This window comes from Podarcis vaucheri, assembly GCF_965113315.1.
Source record: "Podarcis vaucheri genome assembly, chromosome: 2".
NCBI lineage: Eukaryota > Metazoa > Chordata > Lepidosauria > Squamata > Lacertidae > Podarcis > Podarcis vaucheri.
The window spans coordinates 4728223-4749136 of NC_138760.1; the positions used below are offsets into that span (position 1 = coordinate 4728223).

A 20914-nucleotide genomic window follows, 5' to 3' on the forward strand; every position below is an offset into this window, starting at 1 on the left:
TCCATTTACAAATGGACAGCCCAAACTACTCTTTCACAGCTGCAAGTACCAACAAAAATCACTAAACCTACACATAATGATTTGCCTCAAGGCTATATAGCCTAGCCTCAAATTAAAAATAGCCTTCCCTTATGAAGTTTCAGCATGTCAACTACTAGCAAAGTGAGGAGTTACGATTTGGACAACTTATCCAAAGTCTCGCTTCACATCCTTCTTCAAGCTGGATAAAAAGCAGGCACAGCCAGGGAGAAATTCCTCATCCTAGTCTTCTCCATCACCAGTAAAATAACCAATATCATAATTCCTTTATACAAATTTGCAGTCTGGCCATATCTGGAATGTTATGTACAATCCCAGTCACTCAAAAAGGTATTATGAAGCTGTAAAAGGTAGAGAACAGTGTGATCACAGCTTTGGAGCACCTTCCCTACAAAGAAAGGCTGAAGGAAAGGCTGAATTTGGGGGGGGGGGTGGAAGGAGTCAAGTATGGGGTGAAGATAAGACAGAGGTTTACAGAATTATGCATTGATTGGAGAAAGTGGATGGAGACATTTCCTTCCCCCATAATATTCAAACTCTGGGTCAGCTAATGACAGGCAGTAAATTCAGGACAGACACACGCAAAAGCACTTCATGCAATAATAATGTCCTGCCACATAACTTCTTTTACTTTAAACTGTATTTTTTAAAAAAATGAAAAGAAAGAAACACAGTTCCACATTTCCACAAAAGGTAACATAAATTAAGCATTTCTTAAATTACACTTCTGCTCTATTGATCTCACATACCTGTCATTTTAAGGATTTGGGGTTGTTTTTTAAATTGGCATTACTTATGTTTTAAGGGAGGGAGTGATTTCAAATATTTATGTTGTTACATCATGATCTTTAGTTTAGAGCAGGCATGTCCAACAGGTAGATCACTGGACGTCTGTGGTAGATCACTGGCTCCCCCCCCCCAAAGAAGCCAACAAGTTTGGCTCCCCTAAAAAAAGCTCAAAACTTTTGCCCTGCACCTCCCAAAATGGGGCTTTCATCCTCCCTTAAAAAAGCTCAGCAACTTTGACGTGAACCCCAAGGAAACAGGCCTTTCTCCTCCTCAAAAAAGCTCAACAACTTTGATCTGAACCCCACAAAAGAGGGGTAGATCACTGCCAGTCTTTAACTCTGAGTAGATTGCAGTCTCTTAGAGAAACCAATTCTAGTTCTGAAATTCGATTTCTAACAAGCCACTGCTGGTATCCCATTGGCCCTATTTTAATCTTTTACCAAGGATACATCAGCTTGTACTGTGCCTCCTTCAAATGAAGCAAGCTTCTTTTCTGCTGCTCCAGAGGGTAGGGCCCAAACCAATGGATTCAAGTTACAAGAAAGGAGATTCCGACTAAACATAAGAAAGAACTTTCTGACGATAAGAGCTGTTCGACCGTGGAACGGACACCCTGAGGAGGCTCTCCAGTGTTAGAAACTCACCAAATGGCTCCGTGAACCAAGGTTGAAGTTGCCAAAATAGACTGTCTAGTTGCCATTTTGGGCAACGCGGCTGTAAAGTCTTATTTTTCAAATGAAGGACTGACTGTGATTGACTCTCAGCTAAACATCTGGCTAGTTCAGATGACACCCTTGAGATGGTTAAGAGCTTTGAGAAGTTAAAAGAAAAGTCACTTGACCCAAGGACAGTTCACACATATACTGGCCTACTCCTACTGCTTTTTCTTAATGGTGACTGCTCCTGCCTATGCTGCACAGAAAAAGCAACTTGGTTCCAGAAATTCATTCCAACTGTGCAAATAACATGTAATGGATAGAATTCTACAGAATGGGGTATTAGTGTGTGAAAACTGTCCAGATCCAGTGATCCCCAGATAGTGGAGATGTCAGGTGCCATCCTGGTGCCCAGGCATCTTCAGTTGGTCAGAAGTAGTCAAAAGCCAAATGCAAAATGCAAAATGCACCTGGCTAATTTCAAACACTGGGGCTCCCCATTGGAAGTTTTTAAGCAGAGGTTGGATGGCCATCTGTCAGGGATACTTTAGCTGAGATTCCTGAATTGCAACAGGTTGGACTAGATGACCTTTGGAATCTCTTCCAACGTTATGATTTTATTATTTTAATTCCATGCTCTCCAAGCTCTCCTGGCATTTCTCTACATTAAAAGCAGCTATATGAATTATGATATGCACATAATTGACAGTTTTCTTTCACATCTGATTTTCTGATCCAAAAGCTCTTCAAATTTCATTAGCTTCTCAATTCTTAAAATTTCCTTTGCTGTTTGAATGAGAAAATGCTGTGTTCGTAAAAACCAATAAAACTAGTATCAGTATAAGCCATTCATTTTCATCATGATCTGCTCAAGCTTGAATTCCATTACCATTTTAACAATAAATGCAAGCTTCAATATGTACTAGCCCATACCCAGGTTAAAGAACTTAAAGGCTCCAACCCAGATTTGCATCTCTATTAGCATAGAGGCAACTCCAGCAAATCCAGTAAGGCCCAGATGATCATTATAATGGGATTAAGCATTCACACTGCATATGTAGTACAGAAGCCTGCATCTATGCACACACCTTATAGATCAGGTTGATTTTAATGGTAACCATACCTTGGTTCAAAATAAAGTAGCTTCAAAGGTGGTTCTCCATCTTCATAATTTTTTCAAAACAGCTACCTCATCATGGTTGCCTTTCATATATGCCCAAGTAGAAATACTTTCACTTGAATTGTTGAGCAGACATTGAATCATCTTAACTCTGGATATTCCCTTATCTAATATTTAGGCAAGTTTTATTTAAAGAATTTCTCAGATTCAGTGTGTTTCCCATTTTAAGTCTGCTGACGCTTCACAGTTTTCATATTTTAATAATTCAAGTTAAACAAGTCATATTGCTGCTAAAATTACCCCCCAAAAAGCAAAGAACAGAATATTAATTAATAGTACCTGGTGGAGTACAGGGTCAGATTTAAGGTGCTGGTTTTGACTTTTAAAGCCCTTCACGGCCTAGGACCCTTGTACCTACGGGATCACCTCTCCTGGTATGCCCCACAGAGGACCTTAAGGTCCATATATAGCAACACCCTAGAGGTCCCGGGCCCTAAGGAAGTTAGATTAGCCTCAACCAGAGCCACGGCCTTCTCAACACTGGCTCCGGCCTGGTGGGATGCTCTGTCTCTTGAGACCAGGGCCATGAGGGATCTGATCTCTTTCCGCAGGGCCTGTAAGACAGAGTTGTTCCACCTGGCCTTTGGCTCAGAATCATAGCTGTAAACTTACAGATTTGAAAATAAGGGACCGGCAGCCTTGAAAATAAGGGACCAGCAGCCAAAATAAGGGACCTGCAGCCTCACCTGTTCCAGGCACTCCAGTCTTCCTGTCCTCCTGCTGTCTGGTCAAACTCATGCTGGGTAGCTTTGAGAACACTGTCCAACCAACTTTGTAACCAGAAGTTCAACTGAATAGAATCTGAATCACATGCACCACAAGGCCTATGCAGCCTCAACTTAAGATGGCTCCCCGGCCTGGCTTTGCACTGCAAAGTTTGCAGCAGCACATGCAACAAAATGGCATCCAGCATTCAAAACCCCCCTCAGCTTGCATTAACTAGCCACACACAAGGCATGCAAGCTCCACCCGCCCAGTCGTTCTTAGACTTCTAATTGGGTGAGCAACACAGCCAAGCAACACAGTTGGAGCCTCCCTCTTCCCTGGCCGGCGGGGGCAGAGGGAGAGGAGCTGCTTCCTTTGAAATTTAAGGGACATCATTTAAGGGACATCCATCAATAAGGGACAGCAGTGGGACATGGCGCTGGAATAAGGGACTGTCCCTTCAAATAAGGGACACTTGACAGCTATGCTCAGAATCAGTTTGATTCCCTCCCCCTTTTTCTTTTTCCTTTCTCCTCCTATGAGATTGCTCCCTAATTGTTTTAATGTTGTCTCTTAATCTTTTAAATTGTATTTTAATCAAATTGTTTTTATTATTGGTTGTTAGCCGCCCTGAGCCCGGTCTTGGCTGGGAAGGGCGGGGTATAAATAAAAAATTATTAATATTACTATTGTTGTTGTTGTTGTTGTTGTTGTTGTTGTTATCAAAGCTATAAGTCTCTGGAAATTCAAGATTTTTTTTATTTCAAATTAAGTTATAGCCATTCCATCCTGCCAACAGCATACGCATTCATATTGTGGCACATCCAAAATGGAAACAGGAAGCACATTAGACATCAAGTCTTCCTTACTTCTCTGCAGCCCTTGCCACCAACAATAGTCAGCTCCTCTGACCTTTGAGCTAAGAAGGCAATCAGAGTTGGTCCTAAGCATGGTAAGCAAAGAGGAAATACAGAGGAAAACTCAATAATTTAACTAAGTTCCGACCTCCTGGCTTCCAGGGCACCTTGACAATGCCAAGGTTGCAGGTTTGATCCCCATAAGGGACAGCTGCATGTTCCTGCACTGCAGGCGGTTGGACTAGATCAGTGTTTCCCAACCTTTTTTGGGCAAAGGCACACTTGTTTCATGAAAAAAATCTCGAGGCACACCACCATTACAGCCCCGTGACGTCAGCGCGCAGCGTCACGCCGGGAGGGACATGAATTGCTAGCAAATTACATAATCACCACCTTGAGGGCTGGCTCATCTTCTCCGAAGGCAGAACCCCATTAATTAACAGGACAGACTCACACCATAGCCAAGACGAGGGGGGAAAACCTCAGTCATGCACAGTCATGCACATGTGGGGGCTAAATGAGGACGAAGACCGGGCAGAGAGCAGGGTTCAAATCACCCCACCTGGCCAGGACAATCCCTGGGTGCTCCCTTGGGCCACTCGCCTGACCCACCTCGCAGGGCTGTTGTTGCGAGGATAACACGGGGAGAACCACGCGCGCCCCCGGGAGCTCCTTGGAGGAGAAAGCGGGCGATGAATGCAATGCACGAAATATATGAGAGGCGACCAGGTTTTGCAGGTGAGGGGCCCCCGCCAGCCTCCGCTTCCAACACCCGGCGCAAGGACGCCGAAGTTTCCCCCCGGGCTCGGCTCGGAGAGCAGCGCTGCTCCCCCCGGCTCCCCTTCGCCCTCCCGGCTCTCTCTGCCGCGACCTGGGACCCCCCTCACCTGCCAAGTCCGGAGCGCCGGTGGAAGTTGCATGCATGCATGCAGGGCGCCGCGTTGCCATTGCATTGCACTGCACTCCATGCAACGCCTGCATGCATGCATTGCCTTGCACGCCCGCCAAGGGGTCTCCCCGCGGTCCGATGCGTCCCCTCCAGCGCGGATGCAGCATTGCAAAAATAAACCCTCCCCCTCGACGCAGCCCTACCTGGGGGGCAGCCTCCGCCTCCGCCGCTCCGCCTCCGCGGGGATCCCCGGGCTCCATCCTGCCGGCCAATCTCCGCGGGGGCGCAGGCAGGCTGTGCAGGGTCTGCGCGGAAGAGCCCCTGCCCACCCGGCCAACGCCGCTGCGCTCATTCCATGGCCGGGAGAAGAGCGCTTCAAACAAAACGCCCGGCCCGCCAGGCCACGCTGGGAAACGTAGTTTGCGCACCCTGCGCAGGCGCGGAGCCCAAGGGCGAGGGGACTACGGATCCCGGCAGCCCCCACGCCGGGGACGGAGGGGGAGAGGCCGGGTGCAGGGATGGAGGGACGGGTGGGCGAGCAAGTGAGTGAGTGGCAGCCGCCAAGCCTTGGCCGAGAGCCAGGAAGGGCCTCCCCGGAGGAGGAGGAGGAGGGAGGCGCAGAGCGGGAGGGAGGGAGGGAACCCCAGGGGTCATCTAGTGACGGCGCCCCAATCGAAAATTTGACTTAAAAAAAAATCTTTCGAATTTTTTAATTTTTCCCGCGGCACACCAGGCAACATCTCGCGGCACACTAGTGTGCCGCGGAACAGTGGTTGGGAAACACTGGACTAGATGGTCCTCAGGGTCCCTTCCAACTCTGATTCTATGAGACATCTAGGAGTTTTTGACCACATGTACCCTAAAAAGGCATCTTTCCCAATAGAGACTCTTACCTATCCAGAACTCCCACTCTCTCAGTTTAAGCAGTTTGGATGACCGCATGTAGACATTTTACTTTACAAATACTGTAAACAGAAATCCCCAAATGCCCCTACACTAAATCAAGTTATCCCTGGTTTTCATCCCATTTGAATTGCTAAAAGCAATAGAGCCAATCCCTCTTAACACCTCTAACAAAACATCTTCTGAAGGGACAGATGTCCAGCACAGAAGCTGCCTTGTCACAACTAGTAGTATCCAACAAATGAGCAATTGAATAAGCCTGAGACAGTCTCATCCTCGCTTCTACAGAGCCTTTGGCCTAATAAGGGGAGGAATTTCTATTTCCATAGAAATATGCCAAGCTAACTGGGGGATAAATGGCTTTAACAAAATAAAGATTCAAGTCCAGCAGCTGATAAGCTACTGATTCTGTAAAAAGAGACTTCATGGAAAAACTTCACTAACTGAAGAACTACCAATTTGAGCTTTAAAAGTAGGGTGAAGGTAAGCAGCTGCCAATGTTATGCAGAGCACAAAGGTAAAAGGAGATATCTTCATTATTCTAAATGATGACTGACTTTTCAATGCTGAATTCCACAATGGTTTCTACCCTACAAGAACTGATCAACTGTCAAAGGTCAAAAGACTCCATTGATATTTGTCACTGGTGGAATTCCTTTCCACAAAGCAGTGGATATAGACGAAGTCTAAAATTAACTCTGCTGCCAGCTGTGTTTTCTTTTGTAGGCATGCACATGTGTTCATCTGTTCCATTTTAGCAAGCAGGATAACCACTAAACTGTAAATCGACGGAGGTGGGAAATTCTTGTGCATATATTGTACATCCAAGATTAGAGAAGGCAAACAACACCACAGAATCATGATCAACGCTGCAGTAAATCAAGGTGTTGTTGTTTTTATCTAAGGGGAAACAATTCTATTCAGTTATTGTCTCTGCTGTCCATTATGATAGTAGCGAGCAATTTTAAAAACTGTCTGAATATTTTCAGTTCATCTGATCTAGTACGTAAGGCATCTTCCAGAACTCAATGAAAATTTGTGCTCAGTGCAAAGGCCAAGAAATGGAACAAAACTAGGCACCTTTTTTAAAAAGGAGGATATACATCTTCTCACAAACTGGAATTCTGACTTTTACTGACTTTCAAAACAGGCATGGGAGAAAATGTTGGAATTCTCGTCACCAACACCATGGGAAGATATCCAACTAAGTCATACTCTAAGTAGACCCATGCTCAGAGTATGACTAGTGTTTTTAGGAGCCAGCCCTGCCGAAATCTGAAATACTGCAACTGATAACACATACTGGAAGGAAAAGATGTGGGCATGTCCTGTCAAGATTCTTTCTGGTGAGAAATGATTGCTTGTATTAACTTTGCTTTGGAAAAATCATTGATATTTGCAGATGTTCATACACTCTTAAATCTTATTCCTGGAATGTAGGACCCAACAGATGGACAAGGAAAGTGGACCCTACAAGCCCTTAAAGTGTTAGAAACTCAGACATACAAGCTGATCATCAAATGGCAACATAAACCTAGGTCACAGTTGCCACAACAGGCTGTCTAGGGGCCATTCCCCCCCCCCATAGAGTTTATTGTTCCTATTTATTTTTCATTGTTTATTGGCAGACCACAAGCTTAATTGTGGTGCCACAATTTAAGAAGGATGTTGACAAGCTGGAATGTGTGCAGAGGAGGGCAACAAAGATGATCAAGGGTCTGGAAACTAAGCCTTACAAGGAGCGCTTGAAGGAGCCAATGATGTTTAGCCTGAAAAAAGAGGAGACTGAGAGAAGAGATAATAGCCATCTTCAAATATCTAAAGGGCTATCACATGGAATATGGAGCAGGTTTGTTTTCTCCTGCTCTGGAGGGTAGGACTTGAACCAATGGCTTCAAGTTACAAGAAAGGAGATTCCGACTAAATATCAGGAAAAACTTTCTGACATTACGAGCTGTTCAACAGTGGAACAGTCTCCCTCGGGAGGTGGTGGACTCTCCTTTCTTGGAGGTTTTTAAGCACAACTTGGATGGCCACCTGCCATGGATGCTTGAGCTGAGATTCCTGCATTGCAGGGGGTTGGACTAGATGACCCTTGGGTCCCTTCCAGCTCTACGATTCTATAACTATTATTATTAACTTCATTTCTATACCACTTTATATTTTAAAGAAAAAAATCTCAAAGCCATTTACAACACATTAAAACATCAAATAAAGCAATCCAGATTAAAACACAATCAAGCTTCGTGTGGCATGAAATTTACGGCCTGTGCGACATTGAAGGAGAATATATGGAAAATTATATATAGGTGGCCTCTTACACCGGTAAAACTGGCAAAGATGTACAAAATGAAAAACAAGAAATGTTGGAAATGTGGAGAGCCAGAGGGAAACCTCTACCACATGTGGTGGACCTATGGTAAAGTGAAGGGCTTCTGGGAATAAATTTATAATGAACTTAAAAAAGTTTTTAAGTACACTTTTCCAAAAAAAACTCCAAAGCCTTTCTATTGGGACTGACAGGGAAGGAAATTAAAAAGAAAGATAAAAATCTTTTTCTGTATGCCACGACGGCAGCAAGAACTATGCTGGCCCAGAATAGGAAAACAGATGTAATACCTACTACATGGAATGGCAGGTTAAAATGATGAATTATGCAGAACTGGCCAGATTATCAGTAAAAATACAAGACCAGGATGAACAGAAGTTTTATGAAAGTTGGAGTAAATATTTGGTGTATATAAGAGACAATTGTAAAACCTTAAAGACATTGGCAGGGTTAGATTAACTCTAACAGCATAGGGTAAGCAGATAAACAAACAGAATACGCGATGTAAGAAAATATATGATACTTACCGAAGGGGTGGAGGGAAGTATGAAGCTTGGCAGAATCAAAGATATATGTGGGATTTATTTGTATAATGAATGTATGTTTAATGAAAATCAATATAAAATTATTGGTAAAAAATAATAATAAAACACAATCAAGCTTCAAGGGAAGTATTTCAGATCCTTCTCTAAGTGACATTTTGCTTTCCCCTTATTTATTTGCCTACTAAATTGATATAGCTGTTCCATAGCAGAAGTACTCTAGGAAGCCAGGGTGGTGTAGTGGTTAAGAGTGTTGGCCTATGACCTCGAAGGCCAGGGTTCAAATCCCCCCTCAGCCATGAAGCTCCCTGGGTGACCTTGGGCCAGTCACAGTCTCTGAACCTTCCTCACAGGGTTGTTGTAGGGATTAACAGAGGAGGGGGGTGACCATGTACTCCCTGGAGAAAAAGGTGGGCTATAAATGCAATAAATAAGCTCTTCCCTTACCTGCTGGAGGGGCCAGCCAGATGGAGATGTCATTCACCAACCTGGCATCCAGAGATCTCCATGTGGTCACAATTGGACCTGTGCGAAACGCGACTGGCTAATTTCTAACACTGTCTTATGGTTGCAAAGAGACTTACACCACAAGGCTGGAAGAATAAACACGAATCATCTCAGTGCTCTGAAAATTTCACCACCTTTTCTACATTTGAGTGTAAAGTACAGTTTATAATCATCAATCTCATTTTGATACCTATTTGGGCATATAGGTTGCCTACATTAATTTATGAGTCTAAGTCAAGATGGATGGAGTATTTTAACTATTAATGTCAGCAAATTGAGTTGCTTCTTTGTTATACTGTATCTGCAAATGAAAAAACAAAACAAAAACCTAGATGCAAGCCCTAAACCTTACTGAATTTTTTTATCAACTTCTTAGATAATAGCTACTTGTTTCTAGATGCTTGGACTTTTTTCAAAGTTGCTCCACAACCCAGGCTGTTCCCACAAATGCCCCCTATCTGGAGTATGAATGGGCAAGGAGCTTAATGTACAGAAAAGGATAAGTAAAATGATCTCAAGTTTAAGGGAGAGGAGAGACAACTAAATTTGAAGACATGGACAAGTATAGGCTCCTGCTCTCCAGAGTTCTAGTCTGGGACACACATGCACCTACCTTCTGTCAACAGGTGAAGATTTTGTGTGTGTGAGAGAGAGAGATGCCTTTCCAGGGTACTGACTGAATTCAACCACCCTAGCAGAGACAAAGGACTGCCATCACATTGTACCAACCCAAGGGGAAGGGCCACAGCTCAGCAGGGAAAAATCAGCTTTACATGCCAAAGGTCCCAGCTTTGATCCCTAGCACCTCCAGGCAGGGTTGGGAATGCCCCCTGTCTGAGGGCTACTGTTAGGGCAAACAATATTAAGCTAGAAGGACCAGTGGTATGTCACAGTAAAAGCAGCTTTCAGCACAATGAGAACACAATATTGGGAACCTCTCTTGAAGTGCAATCCTATATCCATCTACTCAGAAATAAGTCCCATTTTCATGAGGTCCACTCTCAGGCAAGTGGCTTGGAATGAAACATAAATGGCCAGTCTGCTTTGAATTTATCTCTTTCTGGGATAAAAGTCTAGGCAATGAGAATCAATCCCATGCCACTGTAAAACATGGAAACAAGCCTTCATGACTAACTGCCCTCTCCCTTGGTAAGATGGCAAGGTCAGAAATAGAACCCAGTGTCATCAGAAATTCTTAGAGAGGTCACTGTATTTTCACTCCTACAGATTTTGCTCAGTTCCCTCCCCTGAAGAGCTCACAGTTTCTATCTTTAGATGCTTACATGGCCCCAATACATCTGTATCCTAGTACATAGTCTTAAACGTATCCGTCCCCAGAAATATCCTGCCCAGGCAAGGAAACAATATGGATGGAAGCCTAAGGTTTTCCAAGGCTAGCAGCCCAGATTCTGACATGCAACACAAACTCGGGCACATTTATTCAACGTATCCCACTGAATTCAATTGTACTTATTCTCTAATAAGTGTGTCTAGAATTGTAGCCTTAAGCACATTTACTTAGAAGCACTATTGCCTTTAAGAGAATTTACTTCCAAGGAGGTACTTTTGGGTTCACAGCAGGAGTGGTCTTCCCCAAGAAGTATACATCAAAGACAGGTAACAAATTAGACCTTCTACATACAAAAGTTGAGCAACTGAACAGGTTTCCCTTTTCACAGTGAAAATAAACACTTTATTTCAAATATACCACAAGTGTTCCTGCCAAAAAGTAATGTTGTTGCATAATCCACCCACTGCAGCAAAAGTTGCTTACTTGGACTACCTAGGACCGGTGAATGGCTGCTATCTATCTTTAAAGGAAAGTGACAGAGGGCATCTTGCCTCCATTCAGCAACTACCACTCTTGAAACACCCATTATTTTGCCCCCAACACCCTCTGAAGAAAGTATCAGGAGGCACATCACACTCAGGTCAAGACATGAAAGGTCACTTATTTACAAGGGAATAAAATGTTAGAATATTTTCCAATATTATTGTTGTTGTTATTATTAATTTAATTTATATACCGCCCTATACCCAGAGGTCTGATGTCAACATTAATCAACAGTCCACAAATGCTGACTACTTTGCACATCTTGTGTGCCAAACTATTGCCTTCACTGACCTTGGTTTTAAGACGTAAGGCTACCACAGCCCCACTGAACCACAATATTACTTATCTGGAGCATCAGGGGGGCACTGAAATTGGTCCATCAGAATACTTCGTTTAGTATTTTTTTAAAAAAAAATGTTTGAGATTCTTTTCTTTTTTTGTTAAGTTTGCTGCATTAACTGTGAGATCTGTAGCTAACCTCCTTCGTAATATTTTATTTTGAAATCTTTAAGATAATATTTTAGTTTCCTGTAAATTACCGTATCTTCCTTTAAATGTATACTTTATATTTGCCTTTCTTTAGTAATGCTTTATTTTGATTGTTTTATTTGATGTTTAGGTTGTAAACTGCTTTGGATTCCCCCACCTTAAAAATATAAAGTGGTATAGAAATGAAATGAATAATAGGCCTCACCCTTCTGCCTCCTTGAGAGCTCTACCTTCCAGCCCCTCTCTGAACAAAAGCAGTGGCAACCAAAGAGAGAGAGAAACCAGGGGAGTGATGAGGGAGGCAAGCAAGCTTGAAGGCTCAAACATGGAGTGTGGAGACTAGGGTAGCCTAGCTTCCTCCAGAAAGTCATTCTAACCTCTGTACTTCAAGGTCAAGCCTCCAAGCTCATACATGGAGCTTCAGCTTTCTAGTTTTGTAGTAGGGTGCAAGGAAGCGATCTCTGTGGCATGGAATTTGCAAAGTGGCACTCACTGGCTCCATTTGAGTTCAAAGACCTGTGGCAAAGGATCAACTAAGAGTCAGGTTCCTACAATGAGCTCAAATTTGCAAAGGCTGCTGGGCATTCTTAGCAGTTATTAGTTTAAGTTGGATTTGCTGGAATCACAGTTCAGTAACTTGGCATGGCCTTTACTAGGGCAGGATATACAAAAGTAGTCAGGAGAAAGAGAGGAAGAGCAAGCAAAGAGGGGTGCCCAGTCCACCTTTGACATTATGTCCACCTGCTGACAGCCCCTGACCATATATCTGATAGAATGAGGCCCTCAGCACTAACAACAACAGGTCCCCTCTGTTGCTGTGGATCAAAAGTCTCTCTTCCTTAAAGAATGAAGATGGTCCTTGGAGTGACTTCACAAGAACAAAAAAATTAAGAAGATGCTGAATAAGTTGTAGCAGAAGAGACATGTTGTAGAACATCACACCCAAACCACAGGGGCCACTACTTAAACTTGCAAAGCAAAATAAATAAATAAAGGGGCACATCATGCAGCTGGGAGAACCTACTGCATGAGTACTCAACAGCTTGGCAAGACCAAGTAAAGGACTATCTGTTATTCCCTCAAAGGAGTGATAGTGATATGAACCCATTTCCAGATATCATCACAAACACACACCGGGAACTTTTCTTGCATTTCTCAAGCCCTCTGTGTAAAACTGTTACTGAAGCTAGGAAGGATTTTTGTTTGGGGGGGTAGATTTTAAGAAGATAAACAGTCTTGCAAAAGTGTTTCACCACGTTCTTGTTGCTGTTTTATTTCAGGAAGATATGAGCTGCAAGTTAAAGCTGCTGGCTACCCTGAATGTTCCTCGTCACCCTAGGGTGCCATAGAACACCGGTTGAAAACCAATGCTTTAACTCATTTACAGGTAGACTTGTTTCCAAAAGCTGCTCAGACTTGGATTTTGGCAAAATCACAGTGGGAGGAGTTCCAGAATTGAGAGGCTGTCACTGAGATCATCTCCATGTCCTTGCTTATTGAACCCAACACACAGCTGGTATCATTAGCATTCTCCATATTTCTCAGAACTTTACAACATCATGCTGCTACCAAATCTCCTGACATTAGCAGCAGATGAAAATGCTTTTTACACCTCCGCTGCTGGATATTTAGGAGCCACAGGCAACCAAGAGCTAAGGTGATCCAGCCTACAAATAAGCAAAAAGCAGAGCCTCTGTAAAACTACCAAATCTACCAGTGTGAGAATCTCAGAGCATGGGTGGGATAAAGGAATATGCTTCAGCTCTTGCAACTGCCATGGCCACAGCTTGATCTGCCCCACTTGACCGAGAAATGAAGATCTGAAGCGCCACACTGAAGGAGGGCACAAGAGTCTCTGCTAAGATTCTCTCGACAGCTGCGTTCTCTGAACACAAGGCGGGAGCGAAGAGGGAGACCAACCGGAGAAAATAGTTTCCGACGGCATACACCACTGTCCATCATTCTCTGCTTCAACACAGACTCCAAATACTCTCTTAACCCCATTCATTGTTCGGATTCGGACCTGTTGCACAGGTGGAGCAGGAAATATAACCTCCAGTATCTCCTACATCCGGGACAAGGAAGTCTTCCCCTACGCAGAGCACTAACCGTGGAAGGGGCTTTAAACAAAACAAACAAGGGACAGCTAAAGCAGCAGCATCTTCACCCGCCTTTGCCACCCCCAAAATCGCCCGAACCCCGAAACTCTCAATACCAAAAGCGGAAAGACAAACGGGGGGATTCCAATCCCAGCCCCACTTTGGACGAGATCGCGCTTACCTTGGGGGGAGAAGGGGGGAGAGAGGAGGGGAACCTGTGCCCCCCTCCCCTCGCTGCCGTGTCCGGGCGGTGCTGCTGTCGCCGCCGCCTGCCTTCCTCCTCCTCGGGGCGGGAGGGAGCCCAAGGACCCGCTGTGCTCCCCGCTTCCTCTGACGCGAGAGACGGAGCGGAGGTAGAGGAGGCAAAGAGAAAGTGGAGGGGGGGAGAGGGAGGAGCCCCTTCGGAGCAACAAGTGCAGGGGGGGGGCTGGGGCTCAAGGTGGGATGAAGCTGGAGGGGGGGGGCGCTGAGGGTCGGAGGGAAGAGGGAAATGGCCTCAGCCGCCCCGGCGGGCCCGTCCAAAGCTTGGCCCAGAGGCGGGGGTCAAGGCCCGGCTCGCTGGAGGGTTGGCAGGCCCAGCGAGCGAGCAAGGCAGACGGGGGGGGGGGGCTGGCGCGGCGGCGGCTGTGGTGGTACCTGGCCGAGGGGGCTCGTGAGGACAGGTGAGGCCGCCGCTGGTGAGGAGAGGGGAGAAAAGAGGGGCAAAAGAAGAAGAAGAGGGAGGGAGGGAGGGAGGGGGAACAACAGCACCTTTCTCCAAAAACAATATTTAAAAAAGGAGGAGGAGGAGGAGAAAGGGGGGAGGAAGAAAGGGGGGGAGAAAAAAAAAGAAACAGAAAAAGGGAAAGAAGCGCCGGCCCCTCCCCCTGGCCGCGCGCGCGCGTGTGTATGTGCATGTGCGTGCGCCCGCCGCTTGCGTCACTCGCCCCGGTACGTGAGGCCGTAACCCTGCGCGCGTCACGACGCCGACGCCGCTGCCGCTGCCGCCGACGCGCCTAGGTCACGGTTGCCTTGGCAACTGCGACGCGCCCGCCCGCCCGCCCGCCCGCGCGCGAGACCCTCGGCTGCTTGGCTGGCCTTGGAGGGGGAGGGGCGCGGACGGAGCGAGGCGCTGCCGAGTCCCCCGCAGGGCTGCCGGAATAGCGGCCCGGAAAAGGCAGCGGTGCGGAGGCTGCCGATGTGGGAGGGAGCAGCCAGACCCCACAAATGAGCGTGAGAAAGCATGAAGTCCGCCGAGCTGTATTGCTGACAGGCAGGTAGAGGGGGCTCTGTGTGGCGTCATTTTCCTCCCTCCCCTGGAGAGCACGGTAGTTAGTACCGTTGAGCTAGTTATTACTTTTTACACTTGTTAATATCTATTAATTTTATGTTCAGATTTTGAGAAAATCTACCCTGTATGGTTTTTTACTACAGTGGTACCTCAGGTTACATATGCTTCAGGTTACAGACTCAGAAATAACTAACTAACCCAGAAATAGTGCTTCAGGTTAAGAACTTTGCTTCAGGATGAGAACAGAAATCGTGCTCCAGCAGCGCGGCAGCAGCAGGAGGCCCCATTAGCTAAAGTGGTGCTTCAGGTTAAGAACAGTTTCAGGTTAAGAACGGATCTCCAGAACAAATTAAGTTATTAACCTGAGGTAGCATTGTAATGCCATCAGGGACGCGGACTTATAAAAAATATTGGGGGGGGGGCCGGGAAAGCTCATGAATAATAAATAAGCTCATGAATATGCAAATAAAGTGGCGCCGCCTCCTCGTGAGCGAATAGGGGAGAGCGTGCTGTGCCTATTAATCAGCTCCGGAGCGGAAATTGGGTGGAGCTTTCGCTCGGGAGGGAAGGCAGGAGGCATGCAGCCTGACCCTGTGCATTTTGGGGTGGGGGAGGGGCGGCGGTGGCGCTCTGCTGGAGGGGCGCCGGAGATTATTGGGGGGGGGCGGCGCCTATGAATGCCATTGTTCTGTCCCGCAGAGCCAGAGGGTCACAGGGTTCCGGATAGTCAGGTCCCCAAAGAAAACTATCCACACTACCAGGTTGATCAGGGTGTAGTAGTTTATTTAAAGGAAAAGCAAACTCACAACAAAAGGTCTGAAGGCTCCCTCTTTGCCCCTGCTTCCAGCACATTGTGGGACAGACTCCACAGCAAGGAAATGGCTTGTCTGCAAGCAGGCCCTGGAGCAAATGCTTTCTAAACAGTAGAGCAGCCCACAGGTAGCCATGATCTCCACCACACTCAATGTTCCCCACAGGCGGCTGATATTGCTCCAATTAGGCCTGGAACATAGTATCACACACCCATGGATTGTGGTAACCGCCATCTTTGAAGAGGAATTAGCCTGCTTCCCAAGTGTGTTGCACGAAAGCTACAGCTGCCACCGGTTGTGAGGTTATCTTGAGTATTCAGGTAGTGCTAGCAAAGCTCCTGGAACAACTCACCTATGGTTCAACACAGCCATTGCTGTGAACCAGTGTATGTTTATGAAGTAAGTAAACCTTGTTTTCAAATTACGGTACTTAACAAGTTGTTACCTGATTCCTTCTTAATGTGGGTGAGAAGGAGGAAGCCAGCTTACTTCATAACTGGACTTGCTCAAAACAAGGTTTTACATCCTTCTTCCTATGCTTTTAATTCTGCTGCCCTTTAGGCTGGCAAATCCTCTGCATGATTACTTGGGAGAAAGTCCTCATTACACACAGAGAGAGAATATCCCATTAGTTGGATAGATATACATAAGGTGCTTTTCGTTTCAAGGTGAACAGGTGTGCAGAATGGTGGAAATGTGGTTGGAGTTACACTAGGTCATTCCCCACCCCGCCTGCATATTTAGGGTTTTCAACACAAGGCCTCTTCAAAATATCTTTATTTATGTTGAAATAATTTGTTTCAGAATATGCCCAAATGCCTCACCTTCTGCTGTAGATGTTACCACACCAGAGAATTTATTATGGCAGAAGCTTTTATGGACAAGAGTCTGCTTTGTCAGATGCATGAAGTGTTATCCGAAGTTGCCTGAGCGAGGTAAAAGGAAAAGCAGAAAGTTATGCAAAAGTCTAAACTTATGCAAAGGTGTAACAGCAGCCACTAACAATGTAGCATTGCATCCTGGCATTGGTAAGCTAAGTAATGCATGTAGTGGCATTGTAAAAATAGACAAACACTCATTTTCTCAATTCAAGCCACAAGTGATAGAAGAGAGATTATAGTTAAGCGGCCCAAGTGCTGTCAGTCAGCCATTATCAATAGTGAGTGCTGGAAGGGAAAGGGAACGATGGGGTTGAGGTAGGAGAAGGGACTTGGACGGGCACTCCCAGTGGTTAAGAGATGAGTCTACATGGAATCTACACCAAGCCAGGGTTCCTTTGTCAAGGGTGTCACCCAGACAATTAACATAGTCCCTGAAACTAGCTCCACCCATCTATTGGTCACACTGCAGCATGCGCAAGGAAGATTGGGCTGTTAGGTATTAGACCACATTTATTTAGACATGTGCTTCCTGCTGGGCACCATGTAGCATATCCATCAAAATGCTTCAAAGCAGGTTGATCTTCCAAGCTTCAAGCATAAAAAAGTGTGCCAAACAGTGCCATAGTCCAAAACATGGCACGTCACCAGTACACAAGTTTTGACCTTCAATACACTGCCAATATCAACACATTGCACACCTTTCATTGCTAATGCTAATTTGTATTGCATTATTTCACACTTTCCAAACACCAAAGAGTAGGATGTTCCAGGTCATTTTGCATTATCATTCTCCTTGGGAGGGCAAAGACTAACATCATTTTTGAAATATCAGTTTGTTTACAAATACACAAATCGAGCTGCAGCAAACTCATTGGCCACATTTGAGTTACCCTTGACCTGCAGGCAGACCTTTCTCTGACTTCCATGTGAGTCACAGGCCCCCTCCCCATTGCTAAGCTGATCGGTGGTGGAAACAGCTGAACAACATACTGATAGGCAAGCCCCTCAACAGTTTCCAGCAGAAATCAGCTCTGCAATGAAGGGAGGTGCATGATAGGATTGTTGTTTCATAGGCAGTGGTTAGTGCTAAAGCAGCATCAAATCCAAAAGAGAGTCAGCCCTGAAGCACCAGGCTCCAAAAAATAGCATTTATTTCTCTCTCTGTGTGTGTGGCCAAATTTAAAATGGCTCTATTTATATATGTGTATATATAGCCCTTCCATAGCTCGAGCCCAAACTTTTCTAAAACCACCAAACAGTATGAAAAACCCCACACCAAACTCATTCAAAGGACAAATTACACAGTAGTTAAGTCAATGGAATGAAAACTACTCAGAGCAATAATGCAATTATATCCATCCAAGACTGGAAAAAATGCCTGGGCAAAAAGAACCTGGTGGCACTGAACTATGTCTAAGGATGAGGCCAATCCAAGTTTCCTAAGAATGGAGCTCAAAATAGCAGGTGCCAGCACTGAGCAGGTGCTGCTGCACACCCCTTGAGATTCTGCTTGTGAAGGACAGGAGCATTTAGGGGCATGGTGAGGTACATATGGGAGAAAGCATTCCCTCATGTCTTTTGGCCCAAATCTCACACTCAGGATGAGCAAAGCATGTTCACAGCCTCCACCTTGCCTGTGTGTGACCTGACCATCCAAAGGACCAAGATGATATTTATTATTAGTGGCCCAGCCATACCAAAAGCAAAAGGAGGCATTGAACAATAAGAAAGCATCACTCATATTAATCAATTTTAAAAGGATTGGTCTTTCCCCCACCCCACCCCAAATAGGGTCCTAACAAACAAAAGGGCAAACATAAGACTTGCTAAGTGTGGGTACCTTATGATGAGAAGACTCCTGGACTTTCTTCTGGAGCAATAAGGGACTTGCAAAAAAACCCTCAGTGAATGCTATATGGTTTGGCGGGTTCTGAGTGTATGTTGAACCTAAAAGTCCTATGGAAATGCAGTGAGTCATCTCACACTGGGTTCCTAGTTAACCAGACTCTGTCCAAAGTATTCTTGTCAGCACCCTCAGAAACAAGAATGCCTATATCACTGAGGGCTCTACAAAAATCATGTGCCCCCCCCCTGCCCACCTCTGGTATCTTGAACAATAAAATGTCATCTGTACTGTTATATTTATTCAGAAGAACAAATAACAAATATAAACAAACAAGGGTTGTCGGCTACAAGATACAAAACTGAGCTTAGTTAGAACACACACAAAAGGATCATCACAAGAAAAGTCATGGGCAGTGATGCAGGAAAACACAAATACCTAATTTAGTCTGATAAAAGCCCAGATCTGCAAGGAGAATTGTGAGCCACAGGAAATCCAAGTTCTTCCAGATGAGAATGAATAATGCCTCTTGTGGTTTCATCTCAAGCCTACAGTGCTGTGTAAGTTTGTCAGAGCCAGATACCCCATATTGTGGAACATGGAGAAAACTTAGCAGCGTCACTTAAGAGGAGCAGTGCTTGTGGTTGCTGGTTTTTTCAGGGTCCAGGGTTGTTGGGTCGTGAGGTTCATTGTGACACCTCCCCTCTGCTGGCTCATTAGTCACCAGAGTGCTAAAAGGCCTAAAGGTAAAAGACCCCTGACAGTTAAGTCCAGTCGTGGACGACTCGGGTTGCGGCGCTCATCTCGATTTACTGGCCAAGGGAGCTGACGTTTGTCCGTAGACAGTTTTTTCCAGTTCACGTGGCCAGCATGACTAAGCTGCTTCTGGCGAAACCAGAGCAGCGCATGGATATCATTTCATCTGTGTGAGAGAAAGGAGATAGACATGTAAGTAGGATTTCTCTCAGCATCTGCATTCTGTGATGATATTGAATTCCTCTTGAGCTTAGATGTGTGAATGCCAAAACCAGTTTAGGAAGGCAGATCAGGAGAGTACTAACTGTGGGCCCCATTTCTCACATTTTTCTCTTTCTTTCCTAGGCTTTCGAGGTTGAGAAAAGTTTTGTCCCACTTGGGGAGAAGGAATAAGGTCTCACCTCTCCTGGAGAACATGGGAAAAAAGACATGAGAAAACTTAGTCATGTCACTTAAGAGGAGCAGGATTGCTAGTTTTCTCAGGGCCCAGGGTTGCTGGGTCACGAGGTTCATTGTGACATCTCCCTCTGCTGGCTCATTGGTCGCCAGAGCTCTAGAAGGCCTGGGGATCTCCTATGCTTGGATAATTCTGTGAGAGAGAGAGAGAAAGGAGAAGACATGTAAGTAGGATTTCTCTCAGCATCTGAATTCTGTGATGCTAGAGAATTCATCTTGAGCATCGAGGTATTAGAGAGTGCTTTGAGCCCCATTTCTCTTTCTTTTCTAGGCTTCCCAAACTGAGAAGTCCTTTCCCACTTGGGAAAAAAGAATAAAAATTTTCCTCTCCCAGAGACCTCCCCCTCTGGACCCCTCTTTGAGAGGACACAAAAGGTAAGACCCTTCAGCATATAGATATTGCTTCCAGAGTAATGTTAGTCCTCAAAGTTTCTTAGGAAAGGTCTCTCTGTAACTGTCTGAGGCCTATTTTGAGGTTCAGAAAAATAAAAATCTCCCATGTGGCTCTTTGTTTCCCTGTAGGCTCTGCAGACCTCCTGCCATCCTGGTCTGGAAGAAGATGGCAGGAGGAAGAAATGCCAAGAAAACATGAAGGTAATGTCTGTTTCCAAGGATAAGTTCAGAGTAAATAGGAAACTCCCTAGAAATCAGTTAAACTTGCTTGCCTTCTCTTCTTTGCCATGATAATTGAAGACCTGGAGGGAGAGCAGGGCCTTTGAAGTTCCCCATCATCTGTGCAGCAGACCGAGAAGACAAACAGGTCACCTAGTCACAGTCATCCCCTGCTATGGGCACAGGACTTTGGTTATAACATCAATATGGAACAGTGGGAAAGGTTATGGCAGCAAGATATCAAATTTACATCATGTTATAATTTGAGGGGAAATACCATGAAGATGGTCTACTGATGGCATCATAGCCCAGCTAAACTCACCAAAATGTATAAAGGAAGCTCACCAATATGTTGGCGTTGCAAAAAGGAGATAGGATCTTATTACCATATGTGGTGGACTTGTATGGTGATAAGCGAGTTTTGGAATAACATATATGACGAATTTTAAAAACTATTTAAACTTAA

At 45.2% G+C, this 20914-nt stretch overlaps 1 protein-coding gene and 1 long non-coding RNA gene across 13 annotated transcripts in view; one reads left to right on the forward strand and one right to left on the reverse strand.

The window, feature by feature from the left end:
- The window catches only part of R3HDM2 (R3H domain containing 2), a 155282-nt gene extending 141152 nt beyond the window's left edge, over window positions 1-14130 (reverse strand). For 2 of the 7 annotated variants that reach the window (XM_082208100.1, XM_082208102.1), the window contains exon 1: window positions 14000-14129. The gene's annotated coding sequence lies outside the window, so the exon portion shown is untranslated. Of the gene's footprint in view, window positions 1-13999 lie in introns of all 7 variants that reach the window. The other 5 variants (XM_082208103.1, XM_082208104.1, XM_082208106.1 and 2 more) reach the window with 3 other exon arrangements.
- LOC309524519 lies at window positions 14105-20914 on the forward strand. Of its 6 annotated transcripts, none has more exons than XR_014215953.1 (5): window positions 14105-14171; window positions 16705-16835; window positions 19726-20000; window positions 20108-20211; window positions 20359-20914. It is a non-coding gene; the product is annotated as an uncharacterized lncRNA (long non-coding RNA). The 6 variants fall into 6 exon arrangements; XR_014215954.1 differs by lacking the exon at window positions 14105-14171 and adding an exon at window positions 14240-14480; XR_014215955.1 differs by lacking the exon at window positions 14105-14171 and adding an exon at window positions 14925-15074.